The sequence below is a fragment of the Lacerta agilis genome, chromosome 3, assembly GCF_009819535.1.
Source record: "Lacerta agilis isolate rLacAgi1 chromosome 3, rLacAgi1.pri, whole genome shotgun sequence".
Classification (NCBI taxonomy): Eukaryota; Metazoa; Chordata; class Lepidosauria; order Squamata; family Lacertidae; genus Lacerta; species Lacerta agilis.
This window is the reverse complement of record NC_046314.1, coordinates 1,363,340-1,379,429: the sequence shown is the minus strand read 5'-3', so window position 1 is coordinate 1,379,429 and position 16,090 is coordinate 1,363,340.

Sequence of the window (16,090 nt, the reverse complement as noted above, 5' to 3'; positions counted from 1 at the left end):
CTGTTGCCTCCTTTGTTCCTTTTCCAGGTGTTTGCTTTAGGGGTCCTGCTACTTTGACCTTATTTAATTTGCAAACGGCTCGCGCTCCAATTGTGTAATCACAAGGGGAAACTTACTGTGCAGACAAGAGGACTCCACAAGGAGGCGGTGCTGGTGGTCGTACAGACAAGAGCATTCACAATGCCAAGGCATGCTAATAAAGCAAACGAACCGCTCCAAATATTTCTTGAAACAGTTCTGTTGTAGTGGGAGGAAAGATGAATCCAGTGATAATTAAAAGTGTACGGCCCCTTGAGCTGGTAACAGAATTGCTCTTGGCACGAAGTCCTGCTGCAGACTTGCCCCACTGAAATTGTTATTGCATTTACATAGAATATTTTATTTCATTTCATATGGCTTAAATTTTCAAGGAGTGTCAAGTTGCCTTAGAAACCTTGATTGACTTTGCATTCATGAATACTAACAATTCATGGTTTAAGTAAATCATTACAATGCAAGCAGCCCCAACAATATATACAATGGTCTTATACTGCTCCCTAAAGGTGTTTCTGTGTATGTTGTGCTGCTTTAGCTGCAGTGGCTTATGGGAAACTCTGTCAACGAGGGCCTGGACTGGCAGTTCTTGAGGGTCATTGAGGCTGTGCATGCCCTTTGCCACATAAATAATGCTGCTCAGATTTATGCTGTGCCTTTAGGAGCTGAATAAGGGGGTGGGGATGTCGGAATGTATAGATTTTCCAACCCAAACCTCAGTATTTACACTCACCTTTTGAACCTGCACAGAGGTACAAATATTAAGTAAACCATCTTTTTAAACAAGAACTGTGGTATCACACGAGTGACACCCCCTTCAACATATAACTTGGCTGGCTGCGCTGGCATTTTTGTTGGGGATTTTGGGGTGTATTTTGTCATTCTTATTTTTATTCTGTTGCATAGCTACTCTTTCCTTGTGGCAACAGGCAGTTTGGACTCCTTGGGTCAATCTGCCTGAGAAGAATTCACGCCAGGGAGATGGAGCTAGATGACATTTTGGTTGCTTCCACCTCTGAGTCCATGATGGGTTGGATACAGCAGCAGAGCTAAGCACTGTTTGGGAGTGTTGCGCCTCTCACCATCCACTGTTGTTCCTTGAAACATGGCTACAGTGGCCCAAGAGATCTGGAAGGGGCCCCTTAGGAATCAGCACACCTTTTCCTCTCTTCATGGCAGAGCAGCACTTGGTGGGAAGCAGAGTTGCAGCAACAGAGCTGCATGGTCCAGGAAGAGGACTTTGGCTGGCCTTCCATGAGCTACAGGGAAGTTGCCAGAGACAGGAAGTCCTGCAGACCACCTACAAACCCCAGAAGGTGCAGAGCCTGAAGCAAGTCAGGGAGGGACAGCGTTATCAGACTGAGGGAACTCACGGGCTTCCTTTCTTTATAATTCTCCCTCTCTTCTCTTTATTTCTTTGGATATCTTCTTGCCTCCCCTAGTTAATCAAAGGCTTCAGCTCATTTAACATGACTCCATGCAGAGCCCCAAAGAGGCGTTGCACTACAAAATGATATTATTTCATGATTTATTTGGGTGCATAATGTTTGCTTTTTGTTTAACACTGTAACACCCTTTGTTTGGGACCTCTCTTTTTATGTGAGAAAGGGATCTCATCGGGAAAGGTCACTACACCACACTGGCTAGGCTAATGGTACTCCATAATTTACCTGAGGTTAGTAAGTTGTTTTGCACTTGTGCAACTGCCCAGTTTTACTTGCATCATGCTATAGTGCCTTTCCATGCTCTAATTCCCACTAACATCCAACATGATTTATTTGAGCAAGAATGTGACTAGAATTAGACAATACACCAGAATGCAATGTTTGACTTCATTAATGCCGCTCTTGCCTGCCTCATGCTTATTTTTTCTATTCTTTTTGCCCTTCCCTTTAATTTATGATTGAAATGACTGAACAACCACCAATTCATGAGACAAAAATAAATCTTGCTCTTTGGCAGCTTCGCTGTGAGAATTTGCTGCTTGGGTTTACTTAGTGTAGTTGCTTATTTTCAGAGATTCCAGGAGGAATATTGGTATGTAGTCAAGAAATATTTCAGAATGGACAATTTTGGTGTCCACAGTCAACTGGACTACTGCTCTGCTCTACTTTGTGGAATGATGCAGACCAAGAGAAAGAATATTGCTTAAGTGATATACAATATTAAATGATGTACAATAGGCTGTTGGTAACATTATCGGTGGTAATATGTTAACTTTGAGTGTTATTAATAAAGCCCATCTGCTATTAGCAAATTAGACAGCAGAACTAAGTAGATATAATTAAGTACATACTGTCAGCAGCATGTGATAGTTCCTGGTACATCCTGATTATAATTCGGATTATTAATTAATTAAATTTGTATGCCGCCCTTCATCCGTAGATCTCAGGGCCTAGACTTGGAGGAGAAGGATGAATGAGGAAAGAGCCACCCAGCCAGAAACCAACTCCAATGGTGACACCAAGCTGGATGTGGGTGGCTTCATGGGATGGCAGTGGTGTCCACTTGAGAGGTTCCAGAACTCAGTTCCAGTGAGTTCTGGCTGAAAAAAGCCCTGAGTAAGAATCATTAGATTAAATTAGATTATTTTTATTTGAACCAAGCTCATCTAAACAAGACAGAATAACTTAATGCAAAATGTCTAAATTTATTCCAATTTGCCTTTGCTTTTAATGTGCTTCATAAGTGTTTTAAAATTTAAATGCCATAGTTCACAGTATTGGTTTAAACTATATTTATATTAGTCTGGCTATGTTGTAAGCCACTTTGTGGAGGCTATTGGACTGAAAAAGCAGAATACAAAACTTAAATAATGCCTTTGACATAATGCATGCTAACTAGCGTTGCCCCCTGGCATCTGTACATACAGTATGAATGTCTGCAAGGAAAGAGACTTCATCGGTACACAGTACTGTGTACACCAAGGTTCCTTCCTTGTGGACGTTTGTGCTGGATGCCAGGGATGGGACTAGTTGGTGCATGCATCATCCAGGTGAAAATAGTCAGAGCAGTCCACTCTCCATTCATGTACTGAAAGAGAGTTTCAGCAGTTTTGCCTACATAGGTCTATATGTTGTCTAAACGGGATTTGATTTCTGTGCCTTGGTGGATTTGAATCACGTTAAGTAGTGAATAAAGCAGCCATAAAGAAGAAATGCATTTCCCAATATTTGTTGCACATTAATGTAAAACAACCAGTCTAATCCGCACAAATTTTTCTCATGTCTTTTGTACCTAAATGCGGGAGAAACAGCAAGTGAACCCTGCTTTTTTTAACCCCATTTAAGAGATTGGGAAATGGGAATGCAGAGTGCAAAGGTAAGAGAATTACTTCCCTCAGGGTTGTTTTGTGCGACCAGGAGTCTTTGCAGAACGTAACTCACACATTAGGTTACATTTTTACATTTTATTTGCGCCAGGAAATCTTTCAGCATAGGAAAACATTTTTACAGGAAACATACCCTGTAATAATAATTACTCTGAAAGTCCAATGCCTCATGCCCTGAGCATTTACCCATAACCATCCCCAAGGCTGTGGAAACCCAACGAGTGAGTTTTCTGTAAGGAAAAAATGCAACATGCATACATATAATCAAGGTGGAAATTTTTATTCATAAAGAACTACATGATAAATTGACATTAAACTAATATTTGATTTATAGGGTGGAGTAGGCTGGTGTGTTTGAATAAGGTGGTGGGGAGAAGAAAGACAACTGCACACACTTTCATATGGAGCTTCTCAATCAGTTCTAAAGTATATGTGGAATACTCATAATGATTCTAATCTGGCTTTTACTTCTCCAGCTGAGACAGAGACATGGCTCCAGTTACACAAAAATAGTCAAGTCAGTCTCCATTTATCTTCTTGCACATCTCCCCACTACAGAACTGGTTTAGAATACATGATGAGGTCGTCCTTTTGGTTCAAATGATTTAAATCTGGGGCTAAAACCATTCAAAGATTTGTTTGAACAAGAAATTCATGTTTTCTTTGGATTGGTTGGAAGGAGACATAATTATAGTGTTGCAAATGTGATGCTCTGCTTAACAAGCTGTCAGCATTTCCACAATAAACCTCTATTTTCGGGGGTTAAAAACATTGCCAAGAAAGCAGGGAATAGGGGAAAATGCAAATGTTATGGGCTAAAACTTGGCATTTATACTGAATCTGGTAGGAAGATTTTTCTTTTAAAAGCAAGATATTTATGAATGCATAAAAAAAAACCTGAAGAAAAATTTGTTTGCAAATAGATACCTCTAATGTTGATCCAGTTGTTGTTGCTGTTTTAAGGTGAGAGGAAGGGGAAATCACACTTTACTTCAAAAGTTGATCAAATGGTTCCAGTCCACTGTATTTTTAGGAGTGGCTGAATGGTTATTAGAACCATGAGCCAGGAATATATGAGCTCCTATCATAGCCGCAAACTCCCTGTGTGGCCAGGGGCAATGTGCTTAACTCGGTAGCATCTCGACCTACACAGCAGTTGCCTTTGTCTCCTCCTGTGCTCTGCAGCATGTAAACAGTCTTGCTTGTCCATAATGGCTGTGCACACTCTCCAGTTACGAGTTGAAATGCTTCCTTGTTAAGAGTAGATGAGACTGCTGTCATTCTAGTTGTGCCCAGAGCTCAGATTTAATGGCACATATTACAAAAGTGTTCACTGGCAGAATTGTCTTTATCGTGACTGTTGTGCCATCTTAAGCCAATTCAGGAAAAAGTTCATTATCTCCTTTAGTAGCAGTTGATACCACTAAAAAAAATATAAAAAATCAAGATTAAATTAAACCTGGTTGTTCTACTTTTGCTTCTCACCCAGCTCCACTTCTCTAACCCAGCTGGGGTGGGGATAGACAGACCCATGTTTTTATCATGGCTACCCAAAAGCCACTTTGGCCACCTCATGAGAAGAGAAGACTCCCTGGAAAAGACCCTGATGTTGGAGGGCACAAGGAGAAGGGGACGACAGAGGATGAGATGGTTGGACAGTGTTCTCGAAGCGACTGGCATGAGTTTGGCCAGACTGCGGGAGGCAATGGAGGATAGGCATGCCTGGCGTGCTCTGGTCCATGGGGTCACAAAGAGTCAGACATGACTCAACGACTGAACAACAACAACCCAAAAGTCAAGGAAGGTTTCTCTCCTAACGTTCCAAGCTGAGGAGTCTAGCAATCACCAATCTCTTCCCTTAAAGTTCCTTGGATATTTTGGAGTCTCCAGATTTACAGTGGTGTTTTTCTTTAAGTGAAATGTGCTGGCACATGGAGCTTTACTATCTCCCCTCTAAATTCCTCTGGTGATCCTCCAATTCTTTCTTCAAAATTCCAAGCAAAAATCTCCAAATTTTTGTTAACAGCTCACTGCAGGAAAAACATGGTGACAACTTTTGCCTATGCTTCCTTTTAAACATATAGCCCTCACTCTCTGAACCACTGAAGAATGTGAGTGAAAGCAACTTTTTAGAACTGCCTCCCGGATTACTTTGTTTCACCTTCAACCCCCCCCCCCAAAAAAAAAAACAAAGAAAGATGCGCATTTAGCTTCCTGCTACCCCATCTGAGAAGCAAGTGGGACACATCAGTTAGCCCCTCTCTCTGGGGAGTTTCGTGAGCAGGGATGCTGGTTCAGTTAAATTGCTGTACTTTATGCAACATCCAGCAGCACTCATGTGCTAGAAGCTGCAATCCTGCAAGACATCTTGAAAGGAGATTGCAGACAAATGATTATCGGCTTTGCACAATGAATGCTGTGGTCATCATGCCGTTGAGTTTCACTCCATTATTTTTATCTTGTTGTAATGCTGGAGGAGATGGTGCTGGGGGAGACTCTTGAGAGTCCCATGGACTGCAAAAAGACCAAACTTATCCATTCAGAAGGAAATCAGCCCTGAGTGCTCACTGGAAGGACAGATCCTGAAGTTGAGGCTCCAGTACTTTGGCCACCTCATGAGAAGAGAAGACTCCCTGGAAAAGACCCTGGTGTTGGGAAAGATGGAGGGCACAAGGAGAAGGGGACGACAGAGGATGAGATGGTTGGACAGTGTTCTCGAAGCGACTGGCATGTGTTTGGCCAAACTGCGGGAGGCAGTGGAGGATAGGGATGCCTGGTGTGCTCTGGTCCATGGGGTCCTGAAGAGCCAGACATGACTGAACGACTAAACAACAACAACAAATGCTTTACTTCTATACCCATTTTACGTGGATCAGCTCTCAGCTGTTTCACGTGTTTAGTAGAAGTAACAAAGGACTTATTTAATATCCACAAACAGTTCAGGAACTTTATAAAGTGGATAATATCTTCCTGCCAAGCTGAGTTTTAGAATTTAATCCATTATATTCGGCATTGCATAACTCACCGAAACACCACTTTCTAAACAACTTAAACAGCAGCATGCCCCAGATTCCTGGACTTTGCCCTGCACTAGGTTTTTGCCAGCGTCCTGATCTGAACTTCTTGTGCCAATCAGTTGTGGGTGATGAACTGGGGGAATTGAGTATGTATGTATGTATTTAAAGCAGTTACATTTTCCCTCAGTTCCATCTGTAGCAGAGCCCCTTATTTTGACACTAGTTTCCTTGTGGGCAAGCAGGGGTTCCTTGGCGACTACCGTCTTTGCCTGATATGATCCTTAATCAGCTGTTACATTGCCAATTAAAGAGAGTAGCAAAACCTCCTATCTGACAACTGGGCCTCTGGGCACCTAAGTTGTAGTTTGCAAAAAGTAGCAAGCCCTATGTAGGGTCAAGGTTTCAAACTTCCTTCAATGAAGGCTTCTAAAGCTCCAACAGACAAAGTCCCAAAGAGGAACAGACTTCCCTGAGCCAAAGCCTTGAGCTGCTATTCTCCCCCCCCCCCCCAAAAGGCAGGATTGCTAGGAAAGCAGGTAAGCATGAAGGGAACTGGAGCTCCTGACTCACAAACTTATGCCAAGTATGCTCCATTTGAGAGTACAGTGGTACCTTGAGTTACAAACACCTCAGTTACAAACGCTTCAGGTTACAAACTCCACTAACCTGAAAGAGTTTCCTTGAGTTGAGAACTTTGCCCCAGGATGAGAACGGAAATTGTGTGCCGGCGGCACAGCGGCAGCAAGATGCCCCATTAGCGAAAGCACGCCTCTAGTTAAGAACAGTTTCAGGTTAAGAATGGACCTCCAGAACAAATTAAGTTTGTAACTAGAGGTACCACTGTATGGATTTGAGAGGTCCCATCCTAATAATAGCTGAGTTAAGGATAATAGCTCATCCTCCAGGGCTGGGTCTGTGCTGCCCTTTATTTCTCCTGTAGCTCTTTATCAAAATGGCTTCAAACACCCTGAAATCCTTCTCACGACACTGAAAGTCCCCTTCCCAGTCTGCATACAAGCTTGAAAGCCTTAAATCTCCTCAAAGAAGCAGATCTAATTAAGCCATACATGGGTTACATAGCTACAGTTTTTGTTTTATAAAGAGTATGATGAATCAGGTCAACATGAGCAGCATATAAATCTGCATTTTAATTTCCCCACAGCTAAACCCAGGCCAAGCAGAATTCAAAGGGCATTTCAGGTAGGGGAGTTTTGAGTTCCCCCACACTTTGTATATTTTAAAAACATCCTGTATGCCTGATGATGAACACCATGCCATAAAGACCACAATTCCACCATCACTAAGTTGACATGAACTGTCTTCATGCAAACAATATGCAGATCAGGCCAGTTATTCCATGGTGGGGGTGAAGCAGTTCATTGGCAGGAATTGCTGATTGCCGCTAAAGGGCAACTCCAAGGGGTGGAGAAAACCTGCCTTCCTGTCATCACCAGGAGACTAACATCAGGTGCTTTTGCATGGTGCTGAGACACCTGTTGCCTCTACCACCACATCGTGACAGTTATCGGCAATATTGTTGTCTCTCACACACCCAACACCTCATAGCAGCCAGCAGCAGGGGTTGCTACTGTTTATTGCATGGGTTCAAAATGGTCAGATTAGCCACAGCTCTTTGGCTCGTCCAATGTTTCCACTAGTCACACTTCTCTGGAGTCTCTCAGCCCCACTCACCTCACAGAGTGTCTGTTGTGGGGGAGGAAAGGAAAGGAGAATGTCAGCCGCTTTGAGACCAAACTCCTCCTCTTCTCCTTCTCTTCATTAGGGTCTTTCTTCAGTCTTGCCTAAATATGGTATAAGACAATCAAGGGATGGATCTACACTTGTCATTTATGAGGTTAAAATGTGGTATTAAAATGTGACACCAGAAGGCCCTGCGAGCCACCAACATTGGGAAACTGCCGTTGAAACTTATAGGACATTCAATAACATTTAGAAGATCGATGTAGATCCAGCCTCAGCCTTCCTAGGTATAATATATCACAGAATCAGACAAGACGGCCTTGAAGTTGTAAGTCTGAATCTGGAAGCAAATGCCACATTCCTGCCTGTTAGCAACAGGCAAAGTGGACTAGGCCTATGAGTGGTTTATGAGATTTGTAAGACCTCCTGTATGTAAATTTCAAAAAAAAATAATTACAAGATTTGGGGATGGAAAAGCTTTTGTGAATCCTGGAACCTCTGGCTTGATCTCAGTCAAGTTCTATTCATGGAGAGCTTTCTAATCTGATTTGCCTGGGCAATGACAGAAAGAAAAGCCAGTTCTGATTGTTCAAGGTGGTGTTAAGAGAGCCCTTCCCCACACGTTTCAGCTAGTATTAGAAATAAAGTCATCAGAGGAGGAGAAGCATTTTTACTGTTGACCCTTTTGTGGCTTTCTATGCTGGAAAATCCTGCACAACTGTGGAGCTGAAGTGCAAAGACTTTAATTCAAAGGCAGCTCATTGAAATCGGTGGAAAAAAATTCTTTGGTTCCAGTGAGTGCTGAACCAGGCCACAGATGCATTCTGTGATGCCAATGTTTCATCCCAGACTGGACAGTTTAGAGACACATTTTAGGGAGTTAATGGCAATCAATGTTGCACTCAGCATACCGATTGCAGTTAAAATACAAGAGCACAGGGCTTTAAAAAATATCAGATTCCACTCAATATATCTATGCCTAATCCTTGCCCAAAAAGCTAGATGGTAACTTTAATTAAGTTAAAATAAAAAACAAAAAACAAAAAAAAATTCCTTCCAGTAGCACCTTAGAGACCAACTAAATTTGTTCTTGGTATGAGCTTTCATGTGCAAGCACACTTCTGCAGATACACTGAAACAGAAGTCACCAGACCCTTATATATAGTGAGAGAGTGGGGAGGGGTATTACTCAGAAGGGTGGTGGTAATGGGTGATTGGCCAATAGGTGTGGGAAACTGTTGACGACTGTTAATGACTGCAATTGGTCTTACAGGAAAAAGCAAGGGGTGAGATGTCTAAAGATAGCTTTGTCATGTATAATGAGATAAGAATCCAATGTCTTTGTTCAGACCAGGTCTCTCCATGGTTTTAAGTTTGATAAGGTAAAGGTAAAGGGACCCCTGACCATTAGGTCCAGTCATGTCCGACTCTGGGGTTGCAGCGCTCATCTCGCGTTAATGGCCGAGGGGGCTGGTGTACAGCTTCCGGGTCATGTGGCCAGCATGACAAAGCCGCTTCTGACAAGCCAGAGCAGCACATGGAAATGCCATTTACCTTCCCGCCAGAGCGGTACCTATTTATCTACTTGCACTTTGACGTGCTTTCGAACTGCTAGGTGGGCAGGAGCTGGGACCGAGCAATGGGAGCTCACCCCGTCATGGAGATTCGAACTGCCAACCTTCTGATCAGCAAGCCCTAGGGTCTGTGGTTTAACCCACAGCGCCACCCGCATCCCATTTGGCTACGTTGGTAATGAGTTGCAATTCAGCAACTTCTCTTTCCAGTCTATTTCTGAAATTCCTTTGTAGTAAGACAGCTACTTTGAGATCTTTTATAGAATGTCCTGGGAGATTGAAGTGTTCTCCTACTGGTTTCTCTGTCTTGTGATTCCTGATATCAGATTTATGTCCATTTATCCTTTGGCGTAGGGTTTGGACAAACACATTATTGTGCTACTCTCCTGAATCAACATTTTCCTAATGCAAGTCCAATGACTTTTGGGGTTATCAGCCCAAAAGAAGCAGTGATTTGATGAAGCAGCCTCTTCTATTACCTGTTGCCGCAAAATATAAACTTTGCAAAATTTTGTACCCTGCTAGTTGGAGGGATTGTGGGAAACAAAGACTGTTGGGTGACTGCATAGGTTCACTCCTTCATAGGGGCAATAGCTGATGTTTTGCATTGTGACAGGCTCATGTTACGTGCCTGGCATCTCTGGTTAATAGAGACTCGGGCGTTAGGAGAGACGTCTGGCTCAGACCATGGAGAGATGCTGCCGGTCAAAGTTGACCAAACTGGATTCTTGACTCAGTATAAGATGCTTTCAATTCACCCTGACAGCTACGGTGTGTACTCTTGTTTTTAAATAACAGATGGTGGCCATGAAATGAAAATTGAGATATATTTTCTTTTGATATTGGACTATGATGGGCATCAGTTATTTTGGGAAGAAGCCCAAAAATACTTGGGAGCTAAAACTGCAGATGAATCCACAGGTTTATTTTATTGGGTGATTTGAGTTCTGCCAAATATTTGTAGTGTAAAGAAATCATAAAAATTTGCTGGTGGTCCTAGCCTGGTGGGTATTCCTCACATATTTAAGAAAGTTGTAGGAACTGTGAGAAGAATGTTTAATCTATTAGCTTAAAAATAAATTAAATGTCTTCAAGAAAAACAAATGAAGTATAGATGATAGAAATATATTTTCTCTTATCTTACAGAGACTAGGCATTTTTGCTCTAGGCGTATTTGCCTTTAATTATCATAGTTTTTATTTCCTCTGTTAGGTGCATAGAAGTTTAGTCTGCCTCTCTGTATCATCTGTTTTGAAATAACATTGGTACCTGTGGATGATTATTATTGTCAGTTAAGTATTCTGGTCACATGTGCATTAAAGAAAAAGTCAGTTTATTTTTTATTTTCAAAGGCAGACTGATCTGCATTCACTTGAAATTTCTTTATAATCATTATGATCTACAAAAAAAGTCTTACAAGCTATTTGGAAATATAAAGATTAAATGCCAAAGCACTTAAATATACAGTAGATGGACCAGAGCAGCCAGTCTGTTTTAGTCAGGTTCTTCACGGTCTGTCATGAGAAATGAATGCTCTTCCAACTGTGCTTGACATCCCCATGTATGACTCTTTTCTGCACCTATTTCTCGGGGGACATGTGTCTGTGTACCACAGGACTGATTGAGCTGAAGCTATTGGTTTCGACATTTAGTGGAGGATTGTTTTGTTGGTTTGCTAGTTAGTTGCTGCTGAGTTTCTCTCATCAGCTATACATGTGAAACGACATGCTTTGCACTTGGTAATATTTCTAATGGGAATGTGTGGTGAGCGGTCACCTCAGTGTTAGCAATTTCTGGAATATCTAATGTGTTGTGCAGGATAGAATCAAATTTTATTTTCCACAGATGTAGTAATCTTGAGAGTCCCGTGGACTGCAAGAAGGTCAAACCTATCCATTCTGAAGGAAATCAGCCCTGAGTGCTCACTGGAAGGACAGATCCTGAAGCTGAGGCTCCAATACTTTGGCCACCTCATGAGAAGAGAAGACTCCCTGGAAAAGACCCTGATGTTGGGAAAGATTGAGGGCACAAGGAGAAGGGGGCAACAGAGGACAAAATGGTTGGACAATGTTCTCAAAACTACCAACATGAGTCTGACCAAACTGCGCGAGGCAGTGGAAGACAGGAGTGCCTAGCGTGCTCTGGTCCATGGGGTCACAAAAAGTCGGACACGACTGAACGACTAAACAACAAAGTAATCTGAGATTGCTGGTCTGTTACATCCTCCCCTAATATTAGTTGGGACTGAAAGAACATTTTGCAGTGCCTGTTGTGAGATCCCTTCTGTTCAGGAGCTCAAACTTCCTCAGTCAAGCAAGGAGTGTTGACTTAACACATTTCAGTTCTTGTGAACATAACCTGAGATATGAGACAAAGTGAGCAGGGACTTTTCTCCCCATTTGCTTTGTAAGAAACTAGCCTGCTGTCACTTTTCAGAGTTTTTACCCAATGAAGGAAGTCATCTCCCTCCTGGCCTGGAGCACATCTGCCTCGTTTGGATTGAGCTTCAGTTTGCTTGCGTCCACCCAGCCCTTCAGGCACCAGTGCAGAATCCCAACAACTTCCTTGATATTAGATGAAAAAGAGAAATAGAGAATTCTTTATGTGGTCTTTCAGTAAAAAAGGAATCCCCCTTTCTGAACCTGTGGGCAGGAGTAGCCTTAATAAGGGGTGGCTTTTACACATGGCCTTTTCATCTCAGGATATAAAAGCACTTTGCAAACATGGATCGGTCCGATTGATGTGTATCCACCTAACTGCAGCCACCTCTAAGGCATGTGGTTGTCATTGCGGCTGGAACAGCCCAGGTCAAATGTTTTTGCCCGCCTGGGATAAGCATGGAAGAGCAATACAAGCAAGGCATGTTTTATGTATCCCCCCTTGCAGTTGAAAGCAGTTACCCTACCATATTTGGTTTTTTTATTTAAATGGCACATAGGATAACATTTTTTTTAAAAATCAAAGGATCTTGCAGACTCCATGTCAACAGTCTGAATGTACCTCAGGTCAGCAGTGGTGAAAGGCATTGGTTTATGGTGGCTGTTGAGGAAATGTGTTTGGAAACATCAGCCCCATGGGCAGGTGTCTGTACATCTGTGGGACAGCACAAAGTAATCAGGCTATAGTAAATGAGATCCGTATTCCTCTCCTAGGCTGGCAGCCTAATCTGACAACAGCTCCACTTCCATGAGCTAGTTAATAATCTACTCTTAGGCAGAGGTTCCTCAGGGTCCTCTTTCTCTGTATCTCCTTCCCTTTTTACTGTGAAAATATGAATGTCATCGCGGTAGTGCCTGTGACGCTGCTCACTTGTGTTGGTGAAATATACTCGGAGTTGTAAACAGTGAATTGAATTTTCCCCAGAACCTCAGGCTTTATATACATTATTTACACAATGGGTCCTGTGTGATTGGCTGCCTCTGCTTCCCTTCTGAAGCCTGATTGGGCTGCTCCTGCAGGCCAATCAGTTGTTGCATTCCAGGATCCTCCCGACCTAATAGGCTGATTAGTCAGTCAGTCAGTCAAGTTTATTGCTTATAGCCAAAGGCTGCTGCCTATGTATACAATGTCATTCAATAAAAAATATACTAGTTTGATACAAAAACTTAAAACATTTACATTGAATAGGCTGATTAACTTCCTCCTGGGACCTGATTGGGCTTCACCTGCAGGCCAATTTGGTTGTTACATTCTAGGATCCTACCTGCCTATTGTTCTAGGATCCTAGCTCAGTACATAACAGTTGGGATGTTACAAGACTGGCGGGTGCCACTTGTGGGACATCTAGTGCTCTGTGGAGCTTTTCTCACTCTCTACATTTTTAAGTGCAGCCAGAAAATGTATGAGAACATCAGAAAAATCAGAAGAGATGTCAAATGAACTCTAGAGAAGACCAAATAAATTTGCTCGATATGGGTTTCATGTTTCCAGCTGCTTCCATTATGAAGACTTGGAACATCAGCTATTTTTTGACCACTTTGCTTGCATGAATTTTTAAAGCACAAATAGGCAAATGTAACAAAAAAGAGGGCTCATTGGGAAGGTCACAATATCTGCCACAATGTGAGGATCCTACTTTCATCTCAAAAAATCCTGGATTATGTTGTCTTGTGTTGCAGCTTTATGCTATATTTTCAAAAATAATTTTATTGTGGCCTTTTCCTTTGAGGTTTTTGTTTATTTTAATAGCAACAGAATACCCTCTGGCCTCCTTTAGAGCCATCATAATTAGGAGGATGGATCAGTAAATTTCCGGCAAAACTTTGTTTTAAAAACTTGGAAGACATTATTTCTTCTAAAAATAGTTCCATTGGGCAATAGCTTAAAAAAACACACACAGCAATCTCCACAAAGGGCTTGTTAGGAAAAGTTTTTTGATAGGATAATCTAGGAGAACATCTGACAGATTTGTGGGTAGATATCAATCTATTTTAACAGTTTTCTCATATCATTTAAAAGAAACTGTTTTGTGTGGAAAACCCCACAGTAAATATCTACAATTAAATGTGTGCCCCAAGTGTTAGTTAGCATGCTATCATTTTCCCAAGTCCATTCAGGCTGTGCTGTTAGTTCATTGCATTATTGCAAATAAGATTACAGGATCCTTTGACATTTGCTACCACCTTTTTGCAAACCCATTGAGCATGTGCAGGGACTACTGTGGGCTCAAAGCCAGGCAGCACTCATGGAGATGGGATCTAGATTCAGGTAGGTAGCCGTGTTGGTCTGATGCAGTCGAAATATATAAAAAAACAATAAAACAAACTTAGTTGGTCTCTAAGGTGCTACGGGACAATTTATTATTATTATTATTTTATATATTCCACCTGGGACTTGGCAAAGGGTCCCCACAATTTCTGTGGATGTAGCAGATCATTTCCTTAAGCTGCTACCATCACTGTACCTGCCATAACTGTGTATACAGTTCCCACACGAAGGGGGCAGTTGTACCAAACAGTACCTGTGCCTGAATGTTGCTGGCAGGCTACAAGCTTGGGGCGAGTTCGCATGAACACTCAAGGCCCTCAGACTTGGCTTCCATCAGGGTCCTTCAAATTTCACTAGCTCAGCCTGAGAGGGTGGGGTGGAGCTGCCCTCCTGACTCAAGTGTTTTGAGTCTACACAGTATTGCCTGCCCCTTTATTTGCCCACCTGTTTACCAGTGTTCCTGCATTCTTGGGAATGTAGGGAATGTTTGTTAATTCCTAAAGTCCCCTGGGTGACTGAGAGCATACAGTGAAAATCATATACAGTATATATATTCGATTTTCACTGTATATACAGTGGTAACTGGGAAGCCGAACGCCGAACGCCTTGGCTCCCGAACAAATCAGTTCCCAAACGATCAAAACCCGGAAGTGAGTGTTCCAGTTTTCAAACAATTTTCGGAAGCCGAACATCCGGCGTGGCTTCTGCGGCTTCCGATTGGCTGCTCCTGCAGCCAATCAGAAGCTGCACTTTGGTTTTTGAACAGTTCCTTAGACTCCCGGAATGCAATCTGTTCAAAAGCCAAGGTACGAATGTATATATATATAATCAGATACAGGGCAATATCCATTATTTCTTGCCTTAGTAGACATTGTTTCCTTCTCTAAAACCCAATGCTGACCTCATCCATCTGTTGACTCATTTATGGAAATAGAAAGTTGCACTGCAATTCTTCCCCATTGTCAGACTGTCTCTCCTCACATTCCTGGTGGTGTCCCGACTTTTTCTGACCTTGGGAGTTTGAAAGAGTGCCCAGCTGGCCAAGCTCCTGACTCCTGGGCCTTGTTAGAGGCAGGATGCTACCTTATTACAGCTGTTTCATTTCACAGATTTAATCAGGCTGCCATCCTTTTTCAAGAGAGGTGACCCTGAGGCCTGCCCCCCCACTGCCCTTTAGTAGTTAAATATCCCTCTCCAACTGCCAAAATGACTCTTCCCTGCTACTCTTCAGGCAGTGTGGTAAAGCAATGAAAATGGAGAAACTTCTATTAGAGCCAGGCCTCGCAAGGTGTTTGCCTTTCTGTAATAAATATGAAGTTATTTTAGAGATGCATCCAAACCAGAAACCAGCCTGAATGTTGTGTGCAAACTCTGGACACATATCTGGGCTTGTCATTTTTTAAAACTGATCTCATGTCTTATTTGTTTAGGCACAACATTGTAATGAAATGTGAATAGCTGGTTAGTTGGCTGATATGTGACTAAGAGTTCAAGTGGCAGAGGCAAGTAATTTGTTTGCAGCAAACCTAAAAGCAAACTCAAACCTAGACGGACTTGATGAGCAATCCTAGTCTCACCTCATGTTCCACATAACACACTTTAGGCCCTTCTGGGTTTTTTAAAAAAATCATTTTAAGTAGGACTCAAAAACATGTTCTGTACATTCTTATTTTAAATAAAATTTGCCCAGCTTGACCTCAGCTCTATGGATCTCTCTTATTCATCAC